General features: G+C 42.9%; 1 protein-coding gene across 3 annotated transcripts in view; it reads left to right on the top strand.

The window, feature by feature from the left end:
* LOC141051079 (uncharacterized) overlaps nt 1-13,898 on the top strand; it is a 43,598-nt gene that overhangs the window by 27,348 nt on the left and 2,352 nt on the right. The window lies entirely within an intron of this gene.

The following is a 13,898-nucleotide window of genomic DNA, read 5'->3' as shown; positions in this document are numbered from 1 at the left end:
CTCGTTCAACATGCTCTTTCACTGTCTCTTTAAGCAGCCCTATTTAGTGATCCTGTTCTCTATTCGCCAGCACTTGTCGCACCATCGCTTCTTTAATTATATTTTCAGATGGGCCATCTTGCCGACCCACATTCTACCTATTTCTTCATCGATAGGTTCAGCTTTCTCTTGTGTCTTCCATCCATTACCTTCGACTGCCTCTAGGGTCTCTGCTGGATCACCCTTAGGTACCTCTCGACTGTCAGTAGCTTCAAAGAAGTCCACCATCTTAACAGCTTCACCTTGTGGTGCCTGTCGTTCCACTCTGTCAGTGCTTCGGACAGCACAACATCGTACTCTACCATAGCGGTTGCTATGGGCAATGACTTGTCACCTTCCTTCCCGACCTCTTCAGTGTCTGGAAGAGTACTCTCATCTTGAATAACAGCACAAGTCACTGCTTTTTTTTTTTTCTGTTATCCTCAAAGGGTGCAACTTGTTCAGCCCCTTTGCGCTCTTTACGTCTTCGGCGACGGGAGGAAGATTTGCCATTTGTACCCAAGTCAGCCTTACTACACTTTTCTGCTTGTGTCACTGTCTGAATGGGAGTCACCACCATCCGATCGGTCATCCTCGAACCAGCAGTCCTCCACGTCTAATGGTCAAACTTTCTGGTATGGCTGCAACCATCATGTCACTAAGGCTAGTTTCACATTAGCGGTTTTTAGCGCTGCGCTTCGTGCGCAATAGAAACGCATGCAAAAAACGCATCATGCGTTTTGCATGCGTTTGCGTTTTTTAGGTGCATGCGTTTTAATCAGTTTCTAGCCATATTAACTCTTAAAATAAAACGCAAGCGATTTCAAACGCCTGCGCTCCCATAGACTGTAATGTGATATTTTTGCGCATTCCTTACGCTAGCATGCGCATGTGTTTTTTTTTTTTTTACGCCGTTGGACGGACCCAAAAATGCAACAGGTTGCGTCGGGCGCGCCTAGGCGCACACTACAAAAAAAACCCATGCGCACAAAAACGCATACGAACTTGTGCAAACGCTAGACCATGCGCCTGCCATGTTAAACATAGGGGTGCATGGCGCATGCACATGGACGTGCACGATGCGCTGCACTAAAAAACGCTAATGTGAAACCAGCCTAAGTTGGGCCCGTCCACCATTTCCTTTGGTCATGCCTAACGTAGGACTCTCAACTCTAGGGGCGCATTCTTCACATCATTAACAGTCATCCTGTGGTATATGTCAGGTGACATCATGTCCGTAAGTTGGGCAGACGCACCCTTCCCCCTGGTCTCTCCGACATCTGACCTGTCAACTTTGGGAGGTGTTACTGCCTTCATGTACGCGACCCCATCAGGAGTGAGTCCTCCATCCTCTTGCTGTAGAGGAATTCTCTTCGTAGCCCCGCCGAGTTACCGCTAGAAGCTTGTAATCTTCGTGGACCCGCTGATCCACAGCAAACTTCGTAACCCCACCAAGTTACAGCCAGACGCTTGTAATCTTCGTGGCCCCACCGAGCCACAGCAAGCTGCCCTGAAAAAATTTTCATGCTTCATCGACCGTTGCCCGCATTCTCAACCATATGTGAGACAGCGCTTACTACGTGTGATGGGGGACACTCGCTTGGCCACGGGATGAAGGCACACAGGCACGGTTTTCTCACAAAACAGTCTATTTGGTTTATTCAGACATCATAAACTGCACCGTAGGCCATTTTGCACATCACACATAATCCATAGCACTTTATAGTATACGACTTTAACTCACAGTCACTAAACACGCCGAACTTCGCACTTTGTCCCGTTACCGTGGGTGACCGCACGCCAAACAGTTCATTACATATCAACGAAACAGAATAACATCAAGTCTGTTCCAATGGCAGATACTTCTCTGCCATTATTATATCTCCCTTTCCAGAAGTTACCTTCCTGGAGCTCCAGCTCCACACGCTGACTCCTTGTCAGTCCTCTCTCCTGGGGAAGTTGTCTTACTGGGATCACTGTCCTTGTGACCAGGGCACTCCCGACAGTCCAGACCCTCAGAAGAACGGTAGCTTCCTGACGCAATGCCGTCACGGACTGTGATGTCACGGGTGACTGGATACTCCGCCTCCAGCAGGGCGAATTTCTATGACACCTGTGACCCTGGATACACCGCCTCCAGCAAGGCGAATTTAAACAATGTAACGTGCAGCCGGATACACCGCCTCCAGCAGGCGAATTTCAATAGTTACACATGTATCTGGATACACCGCCTCCAGCAGGGCGAATTTACAGAGATAAGGGAAACACCAGGGAAACCGATACAATGGAGGGCCCTGCAATAGAAAACGGGAACGTGGAGACCTCCTGCACTCCCCTGAGTCAGTGTCTCTACACTCCTGACGGTCCCTAGGCAGGTTCCGCACCTGGCGATGAGCAGGATACCTAAAAACCCTAGCTCGCCCTGCACCTATCCCTTTCTAATGAATTGGACGGTGCAGAAACAAATTCCACCACTGCACTAAAACACACATAAGGAAAGTTACAAACAGGGAAAAACCACTTAGCTTTGCTCTGTTGCTATTGCTCCCAGCAACAGAGTCCAGCACCTGAGTGCAGCTTTCCTCCTGAATAGCTGCTACTTCACCAAAGCTCTGTCAGAGCTGCAAGGAACTCCTCACTGTTGCTCCTTCCACACCAAGACTCTGACTGAGCTGCGGGGAACTCTTCTCTAGCTCCCTCCTCCACCAAAGATGGTTGGAAATGACCAATATCACCAACAGTGAGTGAGACCACCTGACTCTCCTTTATAGGCAAGAGCCAGAGCAATCACACCTGCTAGTGATTCCCATGTAATAATACTAGCCACTACCGGGGGCAAAACTAGAACTAAAAGACACCACTAATGGCCACCAGGGACAAAACTAACTTTAAGCAACCAGCTTAAAGGAAAACAAAGGTTACATGTGCTTTTATCTGTCACAATCCAGCATGGATCGTGACACGGACTCTGCATATACAGCCTCTCCATGTGCTCTTCTGGAAGTTCACTCCTTGGTCCTTCCAACACACAGGCCTTCAGGTCCATGGCATCACTATGTGCTTTTCAGGAATCCAATCCTACTCCCAGGATCTTCCAACACACAGGCCATCCAGGACCTAACACTACACTCTGACCATTCAGGTCTATAAACTCTGAACCATGTGACCCAAACCATGGTCACATTATGTAGCTGTAACCACCCCCACAATTGGGCGGTGTATGTGTGGTTAGTCAGTCCCGCCCAGTTCTCCGATTAACCCTGTAAGCCCACCCTAGTAACTAAACAAAACACTTGTGGAACTACCAGTCCCAGAACAACAACATTTTGGGCTTAGCGCAGACTCCCTCTGTGACAAATACCGGCCATTTACAATAATGCCGGTCACTGTCTCGCTATCACAGTTACGCCTCCTTGTGTATCCCGAGGAGCACATACAGCGCCCCCTATCTGTAACATGGGTCACTGCCTCACAATATAGTATTCTATGTGTATATATCTATTCTTTTCTAACCTGTCAGTGTGATTTTACTGTACACCGCACATGAATTGCCGTCTTTTCAAAGGACACTGGTGAGTAGAAATCGGACAGCACTCGCATGGTGCGAGTGCTGTGCCATTTTTTTCTCGCTTCCATTGACTTGCATTGGTGAGTCTCGTCTAAGATACGCAGCAAATTGCAGTCCGATTTCAGCTGAGAAAAAAAATTGCAGTTGAGATGTAACCCATTGAATAACATTGGGCTGAGTGAAATCCGATTTTTTTTTTTTTTATCGGATTTCACTCATCTGTATTTCTTGCAAATGAGTATGAGCCCTTACTCTGATGACCTGTACTTTGGGAGAACAGTATTGCAAGTGGTGATCCCTCCCTAAGGTGTCTTAAGTCTACATAAAAGCTTTTGAAACGGTGCCAGACAAAAGGTTGATGCATAAAATGAGAACAATGCTGACAGCGGGCATTTAAATAGCATTTCCGGCCGCTGGGCCGGAAATGACGTCATCGCCGACCCCCGTCACGTGATCGGGGTCGGCGTCATGTTGCCTGGACACCCAGAGGAGAGACCTCTATGGTTGTTCCAGGCATATGGCTTTCAGCACCACCCGGTGGTCGGCGCTGAAAGCACAGCAGTAAATCTGCTACATATGGGCGATTTGCTCATCGCCCATAGGTAGCAGAGCCAATCAGGTTGCGCATGCTTCTAGCCTCCTATGGAGGCTATTGAAGCATGCCAAAAGTAAAAAAAAAAAAAAAAGTTTAAAAATAAAAAAAATTAAAAAAACCTAAAAGTTCAAATCACCCCCCTTTCGCCCCAATCAAAATAAAACAGTAAAAAAAAATCCCACATACACATATTAGGTATCGCCGCGTTCAGAATCGCCCGATCAATAAAAAAGAAAGCATTAACCCGATCGCTAAACGGCGTAGTGAGAAAAAAATTAAAAACGCCAGAATTACGTTTTTTTGGTCGCCAAGACATTGCATTAAAATGCAATAACGGGCGATCAAATGAACGTATCTGCACAAATGTGGTATCATTAAAAATGTCAGCCCGGCTCGGAAAAAATAAGCCCTCACCCGACCCCATATGATGAAAAATGGAGACGCTACGGGTCTCGGAAAATTATGCAATTTTCAAACTTTGAATTCTTAAGTCCTTAAATCAGAGTTATGACACACAAAATAATTAATAAATAACTTTTCCCACATGTTAACTTTCTATCACCACAATTTATGTAAAAAAAAAAAATTGTTAGGAAATTATAAGGGTTAAAAATGGCACAGACGGCCGACCCTGAACAGTAGCATATTTTGCGTTCCATGTACCTGATGTTACTTGATGATATTTTAATATACTCACCTGATCTCAAGATATACCAGTACAAATCTACCCACAAGGTGACAACAGATGTTATTAACAAAATGTTGGAAAACGGCGGGGGCATTAAGGTACTGTCACACTAAGCGATATCGCTAGCAATATCGCTATAACTTGTGACGTTATAGCGATATTGCTAGCGATATCGCTATGTCTGATACTTACCTACAACCCGCTCCCCCGCTGGTTATCGCTGATCGCGCGACAACGTCCAGGACTGTTTCTCGTCGTCAGCTTCCTGCGGCGCTTCCTGCTGTGACGACGAGCGACGCGTGGAGCCGGGCAGGAGGACGCAGGATCGCCTGGTGTGACAGGTAAGTAGCGACCACTTAGCGATGTCGCTAGCGAGATCTGCCTGTGTGGCAGCTCACTAGCGACCACTTAGCGATGTACCAGCGATCCTGACCGCGTCATATCGCTGGTCGGGATCGCTGGTACATCGCTAAGTGTGACAGTACCTTTAGTCAAACCAAAGGGCATGAAAAGGTTTTCATAATGCCCTTCAGAAGTGTTAAAAGCCATCTTCTACTCATCCTTTTCCTTGATCCTAATTAGATTATAGGCTCCCCTGAGATCTAACTTAGAGAACCATTTGCCCCAACAATCTGATTAAGTGTCAGGAATGAGTGGAAGGGGATATGGGTCTTGGATAGTAATCCAGTTTAACTGGCGAAAATCTAAACCGGTGACGCAGACCCTCGTCTTACTTAAAAAAGAAGAACCCCGCCACTATGGGCGAAGTGAAGGGTCTAATGTCCCTTAGCAAGACTCTCAGAGATGTAAGGCTGAGTGCAGATGTACTTTTTGGCCCTGCGGATTTTTCCGCGCAGAATTGAAGAAATCCGCAGGTCAAATGACCTGCATTTTTCCTGCGGATTTTTTCCAGTTTTCATGTGGTTTTCGTATGGTTTTCCATCGCGGTTCTCCCCCAGCGGATTTGGTGACAGGGGAGATGGAAAACCGCACAAAAGAAGTAACATGCTGCGGATTTTGTACCGCGGGAAAACCGCGCGGAAAAATCCACAGCGTCTGCACAGCGTTTTTTTTTTTTCCCATTGATTTTAAGGCTACTGTACATCACAATGCGGATATGCAGCGTTTCTGCGCGGTAAAATCCGCTGCGGAACCGCAGCAAATCTGCATCGTGTGCACACAGCCTTATGCTGCAAGGCCTTCCTGTCGGGACCAGTTAGGTACCATAATCTGGTCTTGTAACAAAAAAAAGAAATATTTAGTCAGCTCACCGTCCTCATCTCACTCCAGGGATCAGTCCGTCAGCCAGGGTCGCGTCTCGGCAGCCGCAGCAACAAAATCCAGACAAGAGATATGTTTTTCAAATAGTTTTATTAGGGTTTTAAATATTTTAATTGGGTGGAAAGACAAGGGGAAGGGGGGGAGCAGGGAGGGAAGGTTGGATATGGGGAAAGGAAAAGAGAGGACAGAACTTAGAAAACCATTACAAAACTTTTCAAAACAGACCTGTTGGTCAAAAGCAAATTAAAACTACATATAAGCTTTATACAAACATTTTTCATGTTAGGGAGAGAGATAACATCCTTAGAAAGAAGTATTCAGTTTGTATTCTATTACTTTATCAAAACATTTAGGAGGTTTAACCGGTTTGGAACTGCTCATTCCACACTTTCTAGAATATTTGTTTATTCCGTTATTGTTAACAGCAAATCTCCACTCTATGTTATTGTGGGTGTGGATTTTTTATAAGATGTCAGCAAACTTAGGTGAGGCTTGTTTTTTTCCACCAAAAAGCAATCTGTTTTTTTTATTACTAGAAAAAGATGAATTATGATATACCTTGTGGTGGGCGAAACATCCTCCATATCCAAGGAAAGCAGGGCTCTTTGTGAAGTTATAGCAAAATCTTTTTCAAATGCGTTGATGTGCTTTGTTGCCTCCAGCCAAAGGGCTTTTACCTTAGGGCAACTCCAGAACAGATGGTATAAATTACCCTTTTGACCACATTCCCTCCAACATAGCGGGGAGTGGTCTTTATGTGAGCGAATCTCGTAGGTGTGTAATACCACCTGCATAGTATTTTGAAATAAGACTCTTGCAAAGTGGCAGAAATAGTAGAATGATAAGTGTATTTTGTAGCGATGTCCCATTGTTCCACAGAGTATTTGTGATGGAATTCATTTTCCCACCTTCTCGTATATTGATTTTTATTGGCAACAGTATCTTTATTAAACGTTTTGTATAAGTTGTTCAGACTCCACATTGAGTCATTACGGATATTATCCAGTAGCAGGCTTAATTTGTAATAATTTACTGTATGGTTATTCATTAATTTTTTGATATGTTCCTTAAACATAAGGAAGGGTATTAGATCACTGTAAGCCAAAGCAAATTTTTGTCTTAACTCACTATATAACATAATCCCTGAGCTCGTAAACAAATCACCTACTATTTTTAATCCTTTTTCTGACCAACCGGGCAGAAGTGGGATATTATAAATTTTTGACACAAAAGATAATGGAACCTTTTTTACTTGTTCAGCTTTGTTAAGTTCAAGTCTGGTCGGCTTGAGCAGTTGTTTCCATGCCTTAAAGGTGGCATTGAAGATAGGGTGGGACGAACAAATTTTGGGTTTATGTATTATGTGTCTAAAGAAAGAATCTTTGGCATTACCCATGTAACCTTCTTCATTCTTCAAGGCTACCCAAGCTGGAATATTATCCTCATAAAACCAGGATCTGCTCAACTTAATGAGTGAGGCATGATAGTAGGCTTGATGATTGGGCAGACCCATTCCTCTATTAAGCTTAAGTTTACAAAGAATGTCAGATGAGATTCTGGCCCTCTTATTGCACCAAACAAAAGAATTCATCAGTTTTTGCAATCTCTGTAACGTTTGGAAAGGGATGTTGATGGGAAGTGTCCTAAAGACATAAAGCAATTTAGGTAAGATAAATGTTTTGATCGTCATCACTCTGCCAAACAGAGATAAATCAAATTTGGAGAAATAAGCAAGATCTGATTCGATTGTCCAGATTAGTTCTGACGATTTTGTGTAGATATGGTTCAATGATTATACCAAGGTATTCAATACAGTTGTCTTCAAAACTAAATTTGGACATTTGTTTCAATTTGGAGATTTCTATCTCATTCATATTAATTGCCATGAATTTTGATTTTTCGGGGTTTATTTTGAAATAGGATATTTCGTAGAATCTGTCTAATTCTCCTATTAATGTTTTGAATGAATTTTGGGGATCGGTTAGAGTAAATATCAGATCATCCGCATATAGGCCTACTTTATGTTCAGCACTTTGTGATGCTATACCTCTAATTTCTACATTTTTCCTGATACTTTCTGCAAAAGGCTCCATAGCCAAAACAAAAAGTATAGGGGACAGGGGTCACCCCTGTCTGGTACCATTGGTAATGCCGAAGGGGTCCGACAGAGTATTGTTAGTTAAAATTCTTGCGGTGAGATTTGAGTAGAGTGCGAAAATGGAAGAGATGGATTTTTTGTCGAAACCAAATTTATTCAGAGTGGCCTGTAGGTAAGGCCAACTAACTCTGTCAAAGGCCTTTTCGGCATCCAATGTTAAAAAAGTTGTTTGAAGTTTCATTTTTTGGCTTAAATGAATTAAATTTAACACCCTCCTCGTGCCATCGGATGCCTGTCGGCCTTCAGTGAATCCTATCTGATCAGTTGATAAAAGATTGGGAATAATTTTTTTGATTCGATCTGCCAATATTTTGGCATAGATTTTGGTATCACTATTAATTAGGGAAATGGGGCGATAATTATGGGCTTTCCCTGGGTCTCCTTTAGCTTTGGGAATCATTGTGATAAAAGCTTCTTGCATTTCTTTGGGGAAGGAATTTAGTTAGGCAGCCGAATTGAATACAGAAACTAGATGAGGTGACAGGACCTTGGAAAATTGTTTGTAGTAATCATTGGATAATCGATCAGGGCCAGGGGCTTTATGATTTTTTTATTTGTTAATGGTACTAATTACTTCCAATTCAGAGAATGGTGCATTTATTAATTCTAAGTCTGATGAGTTAACCTTGGGGAGATTGATTTTGTCCATGAATGTGTTTATCATTGAAATGTCAAGTTTGAGAGAATCAGATCTTTCATTTAGGTTGTACAAATTACAGTAAAATTCTACAAAGGTCTTGACAATGTCTTTGGGGTGAACGACTTTTTGACATGAGTGGGATATGAGATAATTAATTTTCTTTTTTATGCTCTCTTTTTTAAGCTTTAGCATCATGTATTTGGTGGGTTTGTTGATGGATGTATACATTTTAGCCCTAGAGGCTCTGATTATTGCATCTTCCTCCTGTAGAATTTCTGCACCCAGCCTGCGTCTAAGGTTCAAGATTTCCAAATGAATATCATTCGAGGGAACTCGTAATTCATTTTGTTCTTTCTCCTTTAAATATATTTGTTTTTGTAAATTCTGAATTTGCTCTCTATTTTTCCTCCTGAACCTAGACGCAAGCTGAATGAGGACTCCCCTAACAACCGCCTTGTGGGCACTCCAAAGAGTAAAATTGTTTACCTCTGCCTTTGTGTTTTCAGCAAAGTAATTATTTAGGGTTTTATCTAATTCTTTTTTATGCTCTTGGATTTTAAATAACGTGGGGTTACATTTCCAGAGTGGATTGGAGTTAATTGGAGAATCCAGTGCTATCTCAACCAGGACTGGACAGTGATCAGAGACAGATTTATGTAGGATTTCAATTTTTTTTGCTTTAATCAAAGTAAGGATATTGGAGAGTATGAGATCTATTCTTGACGAAGTCAAATGTGCGTTAGAATAGTGTGAGTATTCGATTGAGGAGGTGTTGAGACACCTGAAGATATCAAAGTATTCATTGTTTATTAGCCAGTTTTTTAGGTTCTGAGCTTTATGGCGGACTGAAGATGATGAGTCCATCTGAGGGTCTGGCACTATGTTGAAGTCTCCTGCCAAAATCAAATCACCAGACCCAATTTTTTTTGTTCAGTTTGTTTAGAAACGCGATAGGATTCTTATTGGGTGCGTAAAGATTGACCAGGGTAAACACTAATTTTTATGCTACCTTTTGAGGATATGGAATCTGCCCAATTCATCTGCAATCTCCTCCATGAGTTTAAATGGGACGTCGCCACTTGCCATTGTTAGTACTCCTGCCTTCCTAGAGGAGTGGAGTGATTTGAATACGTGTGGATATTTATTGTTTTGAAATACTGGATGCTTCTCCTTAAGCCCCCGTTACACACTGCGATATCGCTAGCAATATCGCTGTAAAGTCACCGATTTTGTGACGTTACAGCGATATTGCTAGCGATATCACTGCATGTGATACTTACCTCCGACCGGCTCCCCCGCTGGTTATCGCTGATCGCGCGAGAAGCTGCTGGATCATTTCTCGTCGTCAGCTTCCTGCTAGGCTTCCTGCTGTGACGACGAGCGACGCGTGGAGCCGGGCGGGAGGACGTCAGGATCGCCGCGTTTGACAGGTAAGTAGTGATCCCCGTCCCCAGCGATGTCGCTAGTGAGATCTGCCTGAGTGGCAGCTCACTAGCGACCACTTAGCGATGTACCAGCGATCCTGACTGCGTCATATCGCTAATCGGGATCGCTGGTGCATCGCTAGGTGTAACGGTACCCTTAGCCAATTTCACCTCCTGCAAACAGACTATATCAGGTTTTAGATGGTTTATCTCGCTCCAAATATATGATCTCTTGTTTGGATTATTCAGTCCGTTTACATTATAAGTAAGAACTCTCATGAGTATCCTATAAAACTGTCAAAACAAAGGTTAACAGAAAACAATACAAATAGAAACTAGTCAAACTTAGACTTTTGTAGTTATAAATAAACTACCGGTTTTCTTGGAGGACTTTGTGCAAGGCAAAGTCTCACCTATGTCGGGGTACCAAATAAGTTTATGGCATAGGACCAGAGAAAAGACTTCAGAGTTTTTGAGACCAAAGGTTGTTGTCTCATCAGTCTTGGTCTTGAAATTCTGGTTCATTATCCAGAAATCTTAGGAATCTGAGACCCTCCTGCGGGGTGAAGATTAGATTGTCTTTACCTTTGAATCTGACGATTAATTTGGTTGGAAACCCCCATTTATAAATTATGCGTCGTTCTCTTAATTTAGATGTAATGTCCTTAAATTCTTTCCTGGAGTCCATCGTGGCCCTTGAAAAATCTGCAAAGATTTTTAAATTTCCATATGGATCAGGCAAGGAGCTCTTCTCTCTAGCTGCTCTGAGGACTTTCTCCTTTGTTCCAAAGGAATGGACCTTCATTATTGTGTCCCTAGGTTTCTCTGGGGCCACTCCTTTTGGTTTATGAAGTCTGTGAATTCTATCTAATTTAAGGTCAAGATCCGTCAAATTTGGAACCAGTTTCTTGAATAAATCTTTTGTGTATTTAGGGAGTTCTTCCTGTGTCACAGATTCAGGAATTCCTCTAATTTTGAGGTTACTTCTTCTGCTTCTGTCTTCCAGGTCAGTAATTTTATTTTTCAACATCAGTATCTCGGCCTGGAGACAAGAGCTCTGCTTGGAGGAGAAAGAGTTGTCTTTTTCAACCTTAGAAAGCCTGTCTTCTATTTTTCCCATTCTTTGGTTTATAGCCGCACAAGTTTCTTTTAGAGTTCTATCATGTTTTTCGAATCCAATTCTTACCGACTCACTGAAAGTCAAAAACAAGCTAGCAAGGAAACCTTCAGTGACCACTGTATTAGATGTGAGGTGGGATTTCAAGTCTGGGGGTGAAAAAGAGTCAAAACCTTCTTGAGTTGGTTCTCCATGGTGTTTTTTTTGCTGCCTATTTCTTGAGGGTTTGATTAGGAGAGTAATCTTCCGAGAACTCAGAGTCACTAATACGAGGGGTTTGTGCATCTTTCTCTTTTCCTTTTTCCATTTCGGATCTTTTGAGAGACTTTGTATCCTTTTATCTCCATTGGTTGGTTTTTGTATTCCTCTATTATTTCCCTTTAAGGTGGATGCAAAGGTAGGAATTTTTGAGGGTGAAACAGTTTTGTTAGGCCCCTCTTTACTGTATTGTGGGCGTTTGTTGGTCCACTTACGTTCTTGTTTGTCTGGTCTCAGTGGTGACCTACATCTAACTGGACTCTGCAAATTACAAAGGTCTTCTATGGATTTTGAATGTCTGTATTGGTAGGACTTAGTATTAGTTTTCCTGTTAGGTGTGCTCATTTTGTTATCGTGCAGGTTATCTTAGCTTAGGCAATTTCAGCGACATCTCATTTGCGGTGTGAAACACTCCTGAGATCCAACGGCGTCTTAATTGCGTTTGGAATCTCTCCTGTGATCCGGCAGCGTCTCAAATATGTTTAGAATCTCTCCTGTGATCCAACAGAGTCTCAATTGCGTTTGGGATCTCTCCTGCGATCCAACGGTGTCTAAGTTGCATTTGGAATCTCTCCTTCGATCCGACGGCGTCGCAATTGCGACTTCAAAGCCGCGATTATCGCCGGGAAGTCACAGAACCCTCCCAGAGGCAAATAAAGGGGTTACTATACCTTATAATCAGTAAATACTTTGTCTTGCGCCTCTTGATAGGTCGAAAGGGTTGTGAAGATTGATTTTCCTCTTGGGGCTAGTTTCTTTATGTGGAATCCCACTTCCTGTATGTACTTTCACTTTCACCAGGCCCAGATTCTGATGTGAGGAAACTTCAGATTCCTTCTGTTTATAAGTCCTAAAATCGACTGAAAAGGTGCCCAAAGTGGTCACAAAGCATTCCTGTGGTCATCAGGAGCAAAAAGATTGGCCTCTTGTAGCTTTAAAGTTGCTTTTGGTGAAGTCCTCACTGGAGCTATAAACTCCTGCTGCTTACATGGCAGAAGTTCAGGCCACGCCCCCCCAATCCAGACAAGAGATATGTGACCCGGCAATGAGGAATTCGCTGCACATCAGCGGTCTTATTTATATAAAACTTCCATTTTTTTGAAAAATTGTTAAACTGCATGTAACTGTGCTTTTATCCTTTTTTTTTTAACAATTTTTTTCAATAAAATGGAAGTTTTACATAAATAAGACCTCTGAGGGTGTAGCAGATTCTTCATCACCGGGTCACGTATCTCTTGTCGTAATGTGGTCTTGGGTATTTTCGCTCCAGAGAGCAAGTTTACTGGCCAATCATGCACATGGTGGGGAGACAGTTCTTGGCAGCCCTTTTCTGCGAACACATCCACAAAATCAGACAGAAAAGAGGGTAGGTATGGTTTTAGCAGAAACCGTAGAAATGATGGTACACAAGCAATCATTTTTGCAGAAATCACTCCATTTGACTATTTCACTGGATTGTCAGTCAATAACCAGATTATGCAGTTAGCCAGGAAAGGCCTAACACAATAGGAGTAGGGAGATCTTCTAAGACCTAACAAGAAAAGAGCTCCCTATGAAGAGCCCTTATGCGTAGGTTCACATTGTGCACTACTTGCACAAAAAATTCCCTGACTGAGAGGTGCAGAGTCAATTGCAAATATGGGGATGGACTTTGCCAAAGTACTACAGGGAAGATCAGAGTCCCGTGGGAACTGAGCATCCACCATATTGGCTCCTGCCCCACTATCCTAGAGAATCGATATTTTCTCAGTTTTCATACCAATAACCACTTCCACAGGTAAGAAAAACTGAGATACACATGTGGAGGAGATATATACAGCCAGGTTGTTATCCTCCACACAACCTGAGGTTACAAGTTTTCAGCACCAATCCTAGGCTGGACATCAGTGTTTCAGGAAATCGATTACCTGAAACACAGAGAAACGCTGCGACTGGCTTTTCAGAATTGAACAGCCAATCACGACGACACCATGAACCCTGAGGCCAGATGGAGCCGGAGCTTTAATGCAGTCGTGGTGCCGCATTAAAGATATGACGTATCCATACGTCCAAGGTCATTAACTTACAGGTGACCTGACATATAGCTACGTCTAAGGTTGTAAATGGGTTAAGAAGTGGGGGAGGCCGAATTTTTTTATAGAATAAAAAGGC

This window comes from Dendrobates tinctorius, unplaced genomic scaffold (assembly GCF_039654945.1).
Source record: "Dendrobates tinctorius isolate UK_male_01 unplaced genomic scaffold, ASM3965494v1 ptg000155l, whole genome shotgun sequence".
Classification (NCBI taxonomy): Eukaryota; Metazoa; Chordata; class Amphibia; order Anura; family Dendrobatidae; genus Dendrobates; species Dendrobates tinctorius.
Note: the sequence above shows the minus strand (reverse complement) of the source record. Positions and strands in the feature narration are given on the sequence as shown.